The following is a 13,485-nucleotide window of genomic DNA, read 5'->3' on the forward strand; positions in this document are numbered from 1 at the left end:
CACACATTGCAATGTATTGCAAAATACAGTATTACAGTGTAGTTGTTGGTTGTATAGAATATATTATATATACTGTATATATAGTGTTCTAGTAGCCTGTATAAAAGAGAATACCGCTTTGGAGTTTGAGAACTGTTGTTTGGTTGTGGAAAATGTGCGTATCTAAATGTCTTTATACAAATGTGTGTGCAGATGACTAAACTGATATAACTCGGCCAACACCTGTTTCCCCAGTATGACCCAACTCTTAGATGTGTGTTTGTGTGTGAGTGTTTTTGGGGTGTGCAGCTGACAGGGCATGTGTGCTGCAACATCTGTATCCTGTACCATCTTAAGTAATGGCGAAGTTTACGGCGAAGGTGAGGTTTCTCACCGTGCCCTGAAATGTCCTCCCCACCACAACAGGTGTCCGTGTCTGTGACAGTGTGTACTTGTAGGTGTATGTGTGTATTTGCACAAGTGCTACTGTGGGACTCTTTTAATCTATTTTCATGATTTACTGCCACAGGAATAGAGCCAATGGTGAAACAAGGGTGACCATATATGGGAATATGGCATGGTGTTGTGTTTGATCACTGATGAGATCTACAGATTTCTTACAACATCCATTTAGTATAGTAACATTTTATTTAATTCTGTTGTTCACTGTTGCTATTATAGTGCTTTTGAGTTGAGTGCTTGCTTTCTTTAATCTAGCAACTCATAGCCTGTGTAGTGACATAGCATTGCTGTCATGGGTGTTAACCCAGCTACCCTGTTGTGTCACTGTGTCATGACTGCAAATAAACTGTGTCAGCTTGTAGTATGTCACTCCAAGACACTAATATACTCAGCAGTGTACTAATAGTCATATCTTTAACTTAAAATTGTGGAAAGTAAAAGTTGAAATACCAAGATGTTAAAAAAACTGTTACAAGTAAAGGTCCTGCATTCAAAACTTTACATAAGCATCGCTTTTATTGTTGTTTCATGTTTAATCTTCATTACTTTATATATATATATGTCTAAGTAGCTTGGGAATTTCCCCTTGGGAAAATCCATAAAGTCTTACCAAAATAACATTGTAATTGTAATGTAATAATCTGAATCTGCAATGTAACTAGTGACTAAAGTCAATCAAATAAATGTAGTAAAGAGTGCAATATTTGCCTCTAAATTGTAGTGGAGCAAAATTATAAAACAGAAAATGGAAATACTCAATTAAAATACAAGAACCTCTAAAGTATACTAAGTACAGTACCTAAGTTAATGTATTTAGTTAGTTTCCATCAATGAATATACTTTCTTTTACAGACCCATTAATGGTGACTACATCGTCTCTTCAGAAATCAAGATAAGTCAAACATGTATTCTGTTAATGACAAGGAATAACAAACAGTGTCACTATGGAGAGTTGCTGAGAGAAAATAAAAATGCCATTTTGCGAGGAGAGCAGTGAGATATAGTGACATTGTGAATGAGTATCTGCTGTTAATCCACCTGCTTGGTTGGAGAAGAGTTAAAGAAAACAAAGCTTATACTTGAGTCACTCATTTCTTTGTCTGTTTTTGTTTCACATCTTTTTTTGGCTTCAGGATATTGAGCACAATATTGAAGACCTATATTGCAGGTTGGGCGAGGAAAAATGGCGTTATTACTGTAATAAAGATCAATGTTACTTCAGTACTTGAGTCAATATTTTGCAGCTTAGCGAGATGAGATGTGAGATGAGACTCACAGAGAAGTTGTGGAACCGGTTCGGAGTGTTTATGTGGGAGGTTTTTCTAAAATATATATAGCTAATAGTGCAATAGGAGTGCTACAAATCAATTCTGACAGCAGAGCAGGGCACTCCCTGGAATGAAAAAGACAAACAACCAGAGGGGAGGAGGGAGAAGAGAGAAAGCCTGTGTCTCTGTGTGCATGTGAGCGAGAGAGACAGGCTTCCTGGAAGTAAGTGACCTCACCCGATGGTAACCATAGATGGGATCTACACATACACGCACAAATTCCTCCTCATTCTTTCTCAGTAATCAGAGCGTTTCTCACTCCATAATCAACACTTAATGATAGCTTTAAAGTGATTTTTGTGCGACATGTATTGGGTGACTGATCCAATAATTCAGTGGCTTCTCCAGTATCTCCCTATCTGCTATCTGTGTGTATTTATGAAGCCATTACTTATAATCACAGATCACCTATAATCGCTGACCGCTCGGTGTACGTCGCTGCAATTTCTTCCGCCATGGCATTTTTCTTCTCTCTGCCAAATCCCAGGATGATTATCTGTCATTACAGCCCGATTTCCAAAGAATGCATCAGTGTAGATACAGCAGCAGAGAGGCGGAGCGATGAAGGAGAAGAGGCGAGAGGCCCAATTAGTCATTGAGGTCATGGAAACGTGCCTTCTTGTTGTTTATTGAACAAAAGGAGGGAGGAAGAGGGTGAATCGCTCTGTCTCTGCGTCTCACTTTCCAAGACGACTCTGCCAGGTGACAGCAGTGCTGCAGGCCGATCAGAAGTCTGGGCTTTAGGTGTCAGGTCAAAGGTCAAGATGTTAGGCGATCAATGAGTAGGCACATGTACATACTGTATCTAGAGCTTTTCTCTCTAAACGTGCACAGTCTGAACTCCCGACAGATGCCTCATTGACTCATTAAATGGTATCAATGCAGATGTGACTGAACAGGTGGTCCTGGCCCGCTAAACGAGGATTAAGAAGCAAGATTTGTGTGTGTGTGTGTGTGGGGTTGAGTGTGTGTCTCAGCGGTAATGCAACCTTGTCCTCAGCTCAAGCCATGGCAGGAAAACAGATCTGCTGAAAAGAATTGGAGGAAGTACACAATACACTCCCTACAGACACACACACACACACACACACACACACACACACAAAGACATGGTGTGAGAGGATTATAGATACACACAGTACATCTCCCTACATATACACAGGCTGAACACAAGCCATTTACAATGCTCTGTATGCCTGTGACAACTTGAATCATCTCGCTTGTCAGTCAGAAACTGAACGTACACACACACACGGACACATTTAATGTGAAAACTGCAGTTCCAGCCGTCCAAAGTAGGCCACTGCAGTGCACGTCACTCAAGGGCGTCACACAGCAGGAGAGCTTTCACTGAAAAGTGCTGTGCAATTACCAGCAAAGAAATAGCTTCCATAGCCGTCCACTTTTGTCTTCCTGTGCCGGACCTGCTCCCCAGACACACCGGAGGGTCATTATTGGCGCACGAATGGAGATGACGCCACCTGCAGCCACTGAAGGCTGATATACCCTGCCAGTTACCTCTGCAAGGGATGGTTGCATCACCCGGGCGAATGGGAACATTACTGGCTATATTTACCGTCGCTAATGGAGGAGATATTAGATGTTCTGTTCTGTGGAAAACTGGCCAATTTGTGATGGTTTATTGTGTTAAGAGTTGGAAATTTGAAGTACTGATGGTTATATTCATGCAGTGTAGAAGACTAGTTTAATTATTATAATGATTCTGTCGATTATTAGTGAAAGTTATTCAGATTTGGATATTATATTTAAAACATTTTTTCACTTTAAAAACATGTTTTCAAAAACTTAATTTTTTTCTTTTGTTATATGTTTTAGTCATGATACCGGTGTGGCTCTGTGGATATTGGTTTGTTGAATAACTATTAGATGGATTGCCATGAAATGTACTACACACATAGATTGTTATTACTTTGGTACTCATCTGACTTTTCATGTAGTGCCACCACCAAGTTAGCATTAAACTAATAACATTCCCATTAGCCTCGGCTTTACTTCATGTTCGTGCTAATTAGCAAATGCTAAACTAAGATGGTGAACATTGTAAACACTATACCTGCTAAACATCAGCATGCTAATATTGTCACTGTGAACATGTTGTTGATGCGTCGCGTGAGCATGTTAATGCAAGTGCTGTTTTTTCCAGTTTGGCTTCATACCCAAGCTTTTCCGACTGCCGAAGAGCGAAGTTAACAAAGAACAACAACAACACAAGAGAAAGCGAAGAAATAGTGTGAGGGAGGATAGCAACACCTGCGTTTCTGTGCCTTTGGAAAGTACCCCCTCCTACACACACACACAATCACACGCGCACACGCACACACACACACACACACTCACTCAAAGTGTTATGTTCTTTCACTCTCATCACCATAGATACCCAGTAGAAGTTCTCCAAAGGGTCCTCGCAACCCACAAAGTAGCCAAATCCTTGCCATTCTGCGTAACCGCCGGCAACAATACATACACTTGTTTGGCCGATTCGTTTTGTAGGTCTCCTTTGTGTATTAGGATGAAGAGAGAGAGGAGGGGTGAGGCGGGCTACGGGGGAGTCTGGGATGTTTTCTATTCTGGTTTTGGACACTTACTCGGGGCAGCATGGGCGAAGATGGAGGGGCACGTCTGAAGCTCAGCCAGAAAGAGGCCTGAAGCAACAGCCAATGTGCATGAGTCTCTCTGGTGTCTGTACCTGTGTTGGGTTTGTTTGGGTTGATAATCAGAGCCTCCCTGATCTGTGCTTTTATTTTTCTCCTTTCTTTTTTTCTCTCTTACTCCAGTCCCATGTCTTTCTCTCTTTGGCCTGACCTTTAATCCCCCTATCCTTCAATACCCAACTGGCCCATTGTCCCAGACGCCACACACTGAACACACACACACATGCACACACACACACGGCCTTGCAGCCTGCTCCATTGTCCTGCCACTGCTGGCCTAAGTCCTAATGCTGCATTGGACTCATGCCCATGTAAACAAGCTCCTGTCTGTCTGTCTTTCTGCCTGTCTTTCTGCCTCTTTTTTTGCATCTATTCATGTCACTGTGATCACTCTTTTCACTTTATTATGCCGGTCTCCATCTCTCCTCCTCTGTCTTTATGTCCAACTCTTCTCCCACTCCTCTCTCCGTTCATGCTTCTGTGTTCTCTAAGCTGGGCTGAGCAATTAGTTAATGTACCCTCCACCCCAGGGGTGATTCTGGCACTGCCGACCTACCGAGTGCTTCTCTGTGTCTGCAAGTGTGTGTGTGTGTGTGTGTGTGTGTGTGTGTGTGTGTGGTGTTGGCACTGCCCCTGAGTGGGGTTGCTGGGCTAACGGCGGCCCATCCAGAGTGTTTTTGGCACTGGCAGCGTTTTGGACGGCCCTCACCTCTTCTCTCTGCACGTCCACTGAACCACAGTAGCCAGCCCTCTGTCTGGGGCTCTAGTAAACAGCCTTTTAATTACCATGGGGAAAGACCCAAATGTCTAAGAGATCAATTCATTCCAGTGATACACATTTTTGGCCGGTGCTGATTGATTGTGCTGTGTTTTTTTTAAACTATGTTTGGCCCATTGTAAAACATTGTTGCCCAGTCTAAATGGCCCTCCGTGTGTGAGCAAATATTTAAAATCCATTTCAAAAACAAATGTAGGATCAGACCAGATTTATAACTGCAGCCATAAAGACCAGAGTACACAGCTAGAGATTTTCTCTTATTCAGGGATTAAAATGTACTTTCAACAGGAGTTACAAACAGACTATACTGGGTAAATAACAGCAGAGGGGGAAGAATTATTCAAAGCATGTACTTAACTAAAACTAGCAGTACCAAAGTTATACTATTATATTATTAGATCATTATTATTGATTTATTAATGTGTAAACGGTCCTTAAATTTTGTCATTGGTCAAAGTGGAGGTAATTTTAACTTCTTAATAAACTTTTGGTAGATTAATCTGTAACAACGGATCATATCTTATAAAGTGGTCTGACTATAGCTAGTAAATAAATGTAGTGGAGTGAATATTTCTCTCTGAAGTGTAGTGAAATTAAAGTATAAAGAAGCATAATTGTAATATTGTACTTAAGTAAATGTAAATAGTTACTTTCCACCACCAAGTGTTCTGTGTAAACTCTTTATTTTAATATACTTAAAGTGGCCTTGCCAAATGTCCGTACATATGCTAAATCTTGTTTCATAGCTCTTGATTTTCTCAATAGATTTTAGATGTGTATCATATTCTCGTTGTCTACACTGTAGTTATACCACTGCTACTCCATACATCTATTGCATGGCTCTTCATCCTAAAAGATGGCTCCCTCCTCTTTTGCCCCTCCAGAGGTTTCTCCCTTTGTTCCCCATTACAGTATTTCCTCATCTGCATCGAGGGTCTAAGTATAGAGGGCGTCATATGCACTGCATGGTGTAAAGCCTTCTGAGACAAACTTGTGATTTAGCAAAATACATGAAGCATAGAACTGAGGGCTTTCACAGCCGTTCTTTGACTTAAATATTTAATCTGAGGACATACAGTATTAGTACATGTCTTTCATTGTGTATGTCAGCGCTACACAAACACAATCGCTTCCTTCCTTTACTTGTACCCTTTTATTTCAGGGTATATAAATGAGTATGCATGTGTCCAGATCATTTCTCATTGTGAATTTGTAGTAGACTGCTTTGTAGACCATGTGTTTGGTTGCTTTATTGCTTTTGTGTTTCCTAATGCATTGCCTATCACACCTTTACAAAAGAAAAAGCTATTCAAAAATTCCAGTTTCATCTCAGCCCCGCTTTGGTGCCTTTCAAGCCGTGTTGGCCATGTGAGGGTGTAAAAGGGCAGGCAGGCACCTCCCTGGACACCTCTGTAGTTTTCTAAAGGCCTTGAAGGACGCCCAGCATGTATATCCACTCAGTACAAACAACAAAGGGAACGGCTGCGTCACAAAGGGACACCAGCATGGACGAGACGGACCTCAGCGTACCGCAGGGGGCGAGTGGAAATGCGTGAGTCTCTGTTTGTGTGCACATGATTGATTGTCAGCTGAATCCCATTAACAGGCACCGGACCAATAAGGGCATCTTGGAGGTATTGGATCCAACCAATTCAATATATCTCCAGCTTAGTGTAATAACTGGACAAGTAAGGCTTGTGATGCAAAGTACTACCATTGGCCCTCTTATTTTCTTTGTGGATGCTGCTTTGAACGTCTTTTTTTTTTTTTTTTTTTTTTGACTGCATTAGGTCAAGGCTGTGCACAATACATGTAGACAGTTAATGGCCAATGGCTAGGTCAAGTAGGGGGATACAGCGCTTCTGTGTGTGTGTGTGTGTGTGTGTGTGTGTGTGTGTGTGTGTGTGTGTGTGTGTGTGTGTGTGTGTGTGTGTGTGTGTGTGTGCATAACAATTAGCGTGTGCACATTTGTCTGAAATGTAATGCAACCGGGCATACCCAGAAGGACAAAAGACGAGACAGCAGCTCAACCTATTCACCTCCCCACCCCCATCCTCACACACACACACACACACACACACACACACACACTTACAGCAAAATGTTTACTTGCCAATGCTTCCCTAATTCGTCCATTTCATAGAAGAGAGCAATCTGGATGTTCATGCCCTGAAAACAGCGATGTGTATTCCAAGCCCTTGCTGTGTAATTACATTTGTGCAGACAGACAGTGGGACGATTCTGATAGGACGAGGTTATATTTATATATTTCTGTTGTTATTCTCCTACCCCATAGAGAGATGACCCACTTCCACTGCTCTGTCTGTACGTCTGTCTAAGCACACTTGGATGAAACATAGATATTTCACAGTGTGTTTGTATTTGTGTATCGAGGTGCACAAGATTGTCGAGACACGCAAATCCAGACACCGTCAGTCTTCTTCTGGTTAGTGAGATTCTCTTCTCACCTTTGCAAACCATTCTGCACTTTTGTAGCTTTTCTGTACACGTACGTGCATGTGTGCTGCTGAGTGGGTGCTTTACTGCAAATTTGAAGATTTGCAAAAACATTGGTGAACCTCAGCATCCGTCAATATTAATCATGAAAAAGACTCTAGAGAGAAAACTAATATCAAGTTATCATCTCTTTTTTGTTTTGAAAAATAACATTGAAACCACATGCACTACTAACTAATATCTATAGTTACTGACACTCGCATGAGAATACTTGCCCTGAAAATGTGCTATTGTCCTGTTTTTTTGTTGTTTTTTTACCAATTTTCATCTCATCTTACATTGATTAATTGTACCTTATTCTATCAAAGGTTCACACACTCACCTATAACAAAACAGTCCTTTTCATTAACATCATGTACCTGGTATTTATGTACAGGTGTGTGTGTTTCAGTATGTATGCATGGGCATTTCTGTGTGTATATGTATGACTGTGTGTGTCAAGGTACTTATGTGTGATGCATTTTCTAGGTGGTGTTAGGTATGAAAAATCTAAATATACTTACTGCAGCCGTCCGATAGAGCAGAGCAGAAACTGTATTTGACTCTCTAATGTACTGGAGCAAAAGTCTCATAAAATAGAAATACTAGTAAAATATGAGTACTTCAAATTTTTATTTTAGCCCAGTAGCTGAGTTTCTGTCCACCTCTGAGTGCATTGACCTCCTGCATAAAAATAACTAAATGTCAAATTTGTGGCTTTAAAATAACATAAAATATTTACCGTCTCCATGAGCCCACATTGTAACAAAAACACTAAGGTAGATCACCATATTGTGCATGTTTATGAATGTACAGCTAGAATGAGAGTATGACCCTTGTTACCTTTCATCCTGCATACATGCCTGTCTTTGTGTGTGTGTGTGTGTGTGTGTGTGTTATCTTCCCCTCCGTCCGTGCCGATGTAGCATCTGCTGTGGTCCAGGAGGTGACCAAGAGGTAGCAGCAACCTGAGCCAGGCTGGCTGATGGCCGTTTCTGTGTCCATATGCCCGCTCCGAGGACACACACTCTCCTGGCAGGACACACTCCCACACACTGGATGCTTCGTTACCTCACAAACACACACACAAACACAAGCGCAAACTGCAGTTGAACACTCACAAACAAACACTCAAGCTTCACCACGTGCGTGGTGCCACATCATCCATGCAGGAGTGTGAAGGAAACGAAAGGGTAGCAGAGGTAACGGTGTGTGCGCTGCCAAATCACCACATAATGGACTGTTCTGGGACCATCCAACCTGCCGGCCATATGGGCTCAACACATCAGTGGAGCGATGGGCCCAACACACACAAACATAACTAACTACCTACAAGCACATGTGTACAGAGAAGAAGAATTTATGTTCGGAAAAGTACACCCTCATATAACACCTTGAACCCTTACAGTAATGCTTTGGTAATTGTCATTTTTTATTAGCTTTAATGCAGTTTTAAATTATGAGGTTTGTGAAAGTCTTCATTTTTCCTGATGTCAACAAATCCCATTAAAATCAACTAACTACAATGAATCAATCCTTCTAACAAGTAGTGTCTGTGTTTCCAAAGCATGAAATATCTTATTCCACTGTGCCATGGAGCTCATATCTTGTGCAAAAACTATTAAAAATACATCAGTGAGTCACACTGTTGCACTTGGTGTTCATTACCACGAACATGGGCACTGTAGTTTATTTTGTAAATTCTGTGTACTTCATCCTGGTGATATGATAAAGGACTAAAACGCCATTGCTTTTTTCTGTTTATAGTATTTGTTGACAAAAATGTTGAGTACTGATAGCCTTATCTGTTACGTATTCACATTAGTTTCATGTTTCACGCTCTACTTATGGTTTTAAAAAGAAAAACAAAGATAAAGCAGCGGTCACACCTCAAAGGGACTTCTGCTCATTTTAAATAGGTGTGCCCAAAAGCTTGGTGATGTAATGACTACTCACAGGGCTAGTTGGTGAACTGCTATAGCTGCCAAGCTAGCTGTTAAAGGGATAGAACATATTGTTATGGAGTGGGGCTATATGAGGTATTTATCCATAGTCAGTGTATGACCTAGAGTAGATGATGGTTGGTACGCACCCAGTTTAGAGAAGCAGACAGGAGCCCCGGTACAGACACTAAGCAACTGCTGTGATTGGTTGAGAGCAACAAAACATATAGTCAGCACTGTCAAGATGGCTTGCTTTTGGTCAACCATAGTTCATGAGATTTCAACTGTGTGGAACGTAATTTTGCAGCAAATTTCTGTTGTTTTAAATATTGGTGTGACTGCACCTTAAAGAAGCTTTTATAAAGGAGTATAAACTGAAGAGTAACAATCAGGTTTATTTATATTTGAATAAAACAGTACTGTGAACAAGATTTTGCTTTTTTATATAAACTCTAGGCTCATATATTGTCAACAGCATGTAAAGGGGACTTTCTAACTGCAACAAAGTGTTTAAGCAGTCATCTTCCTGAACTTTCCAATATAACTTGGGCTTACAATGCATAATCAAGTATTGCAGTTCTTTACAAAAGAGGAACAATTCTTCCTTGAGTGCTGTTTTCTAGATGCACATTACAGCGGAAACAGGTGTTCCAACCATTGTCCTTTCATCGCTGACAGCCTTTGTTCTGCGGGTGGTATCATCTGTGGAGGGAGAGTTGCATCTCCTGGTAATGTATTTCATCAGCTACAGCTGTATCGGACGCTCTCCATTGGTGTGGAAATGAGGGTCGTCAAGTCGCCAAGTAGCTCCTTCATCCATATTAGAGAGACAGAGAGGAGGGGGGCTGCCCATTTATTCTGGCTCAGGTGTGAAAAGCAAGTGTGTATGTGTGTGTGTGTGTGTGTGTGTGTGTGTGTGTGTGTGTGTGTGTGTGTGTGTGTGTGTTGTTGGTGTGTGTGACAAAGAGCACAAAGTTTTCCCCCCGAAGTCCCGCTATGAGGATGGATGGCCCCATTATGGAAGGTTTTAACCCCTGACTGAGCGAGTGAACCATCACAGTCCAAAATTGCCATAGAGATATAAGACAATACTTGTCATTGGTGCAGCGATTGCATGATAGTGAGATCAGATCATATGTTTAAACAAAGCTTCCCCTATAATATTAAAAAAACTAACAAATATGTATATCTGTAAACTTTTAATATGAGAGATATAGTGTGTTTTATATGAGGAGGATCTCTTAATCCTAAAACCTGATTGGTTTACATAAGTTGTTTTGAAACTGATAATGTTACCAACAGCTTCTCCTTTGTCTTCAGATCCCTCATCTTGTAGAAAGATTGGCCCAAACTGCTTAGTGTTTACTTTGAAGAACACAATATTCAGGCTTATTTTCAGCATTCTGAACTTGTGTCTTTCAGCACAAATAAAATGATACAGGACTGAAAGCTTATGGCAGAGAGTTGTTTAGCAGTAATGTTTGCGCATGTCAAATGTGATATTCTGCTTGTGCATTATTTGTATGCTGATGTCTTTGACGTTCAACCCTATTTTCAGCCCATTTTCATATTGCTTGAATTCCTCTGACTGTTGGAAAGTGCTGAGTTTCACAAATACAACAAGAGATGGAATTTGAATGTCCTCTATACATAATCATAGAGCAGATTGAAGTGTGTATACTCCTCGCTGTTTGGCTCTAGTTTGTTCTTTTCACGGGCTGACAATGCCCCGGTAAGCAAGCAAAACAAAAATCCTTCTAGCGAAGCAAAAAATAAATTCTGTGGAAGGAAGTAGAAAGGCGGATGATGGGATATCATAAATACACAGTGATTCGGTGTTGCCTTTCAATAATGGATGCTGCTGAGAGTGGCAACTTTGATTTGGGGCTTTCTTGTTGATACAGGTAGCATGTTCTGCATATTCATCCGTTTTGGGGGATGGGATTCTCTCTGTGTATGTGTGTTCATGAGCAGCTGTGCGCACTTGTGACCTTGTCTATCTGCTGGCATGTCTGTGTCCACACCATATAGCCTTCACCACCTATAGAGACATAAATCTTTCATGAGCACATCGCCTCTGCATATATAACACATCCCACCACAAGCCACACACGAACTGTAACATTTTATCTTAATGGCACATATGATTGACGATTAGTTCATCCTTTAATTATTCTGTCCCTCTATAATTACTCTATCTCAGTGGTTACAGTTATCCCTCTCATAAATCTCCAAGCATGTTGTGCCTAATGCTATAAGGCAGTGGAGTACAGGGAATACACTACAGTTGGAACATAAAATGAAAAAAGGGAGAAAAACAAGCTTTAGTGTAGTAATTTACTGGAACTGCAGTCAAACATGTCCTGTGGGGTTAAACTGTAGGTATCAAATCCAAATCCAAGCTAAACCAAATAAAAAAACACTACAAACACACAAAATGTAGAAAAATACAGCTACTAAATGGACCTTGTGGTTGGATTTTTTTCTTTACTGCTTTTTTCTAAGGTCAAGAATACACCATGAACCCAGATTTTAAGCCTGCTTTTGCTTTTTAACACCTGATGGAGAGGAGATTCACACACCTTCATGCAGGTAAGAATAGTCTAGTCCCTTTAGTTGATTAGCTTAATACATTTCTCTAGATGACACAATATCCAATTACAAAAACAGCCATTGCCCATAGGGGGGAAGCAGGGCTTTGTTGCTCACATCAACAAAAGCTGAGTGCCTTGGGCTAAAAGACGGTTTTCAAGGTATAGTGGCTGGGTGAGACAAAAGGAAAGAGGTGTGTCTCCTACCCTCTCAGGTGGGCTTTTTCATGTGCTAACATTGCAGCATTAAAGCCCCCACAGGGGGTTCAGGTATCAGAGGCATTTTCAGCTGAAAAACATGTGACACCCATTAGGGATTGCATTGTTTATAACAGTGTAAACAAAAACACTGACATACTATCACCTTAAAAATAGTCTCAGCCATGTCCTAAGGGAAATATCTGGCTCTTCAGCTGCTAAGTGCTCCACTGTGTTTACCAGCTATAGTTGCTGAATTTGTCTGCCTGCCATTTGGTGTTAGGGAGGAAACATACAGTGGTTTCATCAGAGCTCTTTAACAGAAAACTGATCCCTGCTGCATCAAGTATATGTGGGGGTTGAGAGCTGCGAGACTGAACCAAAACAGTATAAAATTGAGGGTCATAAAAACCAAAACAATAGGCTGACAAGCCGATAAAGCTAGAGCTGAGTGGAACCGCAGCGCTGGGTGATAATTGTATGTGGGTGAGTTCTAACAGCCCTTTTCACATTATACATAGTCACTGCATCCACTGTTAATGTAAATATATTAATTAGAGCAGCTTTAAGGTTTTTTTTGGAAGACTTTAAACTATACAATACATTCAGTGAGCTGCTGCAAGCCTGTGTCTTTCCTTTTGTCTCCCTGCATAATGCTTAGCTGTTATTTACAGTTTGAAGCAACTGCTCCTGTGTTCAGCATTATGTAATGGCAGACTCCAGTGATAGACTTATGTAAACAGCTCTCCTGCCATTCTTTGGGTGACTCATTCCTGCTCAAACCTGCGCTTTGTGGGTGGCTGTGTGTTATTTAGTGTGTTCTTATGTCTTGATTGCACCAATGGCCCCAGATGATGCTCAAACAGACGTACAACCACTGCACCCTCGTCTGTACCCATGTAACCATAACATGACAAATACACATGTGCACAAAGACAGAAACCCTTGACCTCTGGTGTAATTGTTTTTTTAGAGGAGATGGTGGAGAGATAAATTCAAGAGCAACCCAAGGTCGCTTTAAATTCCCATTTGATAGTC

The 13,485-nt window shown here is 41.1% G+C and overlaps 1 long non-coding RNA gene across 1 annotated transcript; it reads left to right on the forward strand.

The window, feature by feature from the left end:
• The first annotated feature begins 1,713 nt into the window (after positions 1-1,713).
• On the forward strand, positions 1,714-9,462 carry LOC127358916 (uncharacterized). The gene is made up of 2 exons (XR_007882562.1): positions 1,714-6,771; positions 7,516-9,462. It is a non-coding gene; the product is annotated as an uncharacterized LOC127358916 (long non-coding RNA).
• Positions 9,463-13,485: the final 4,023 nt, after the last annotated feature.

The sequence above is a fragment of the Dicentrarchus labrax genome, unplaced genomic scaffold (assembly GCF_905237075.1).
Source record: "Dicentrarchus labrax unplaced genomic scaffold, dlabrax2021, whole genome shotgun sequence".
In the NCBI taxonomy this organism is placed as follows: domain Eukaryota; kingdom Metazoa; phylum Chordata; class Actinopteri; family Moronidae; genus Dicentrarchus; species Dicentrarchus labrax.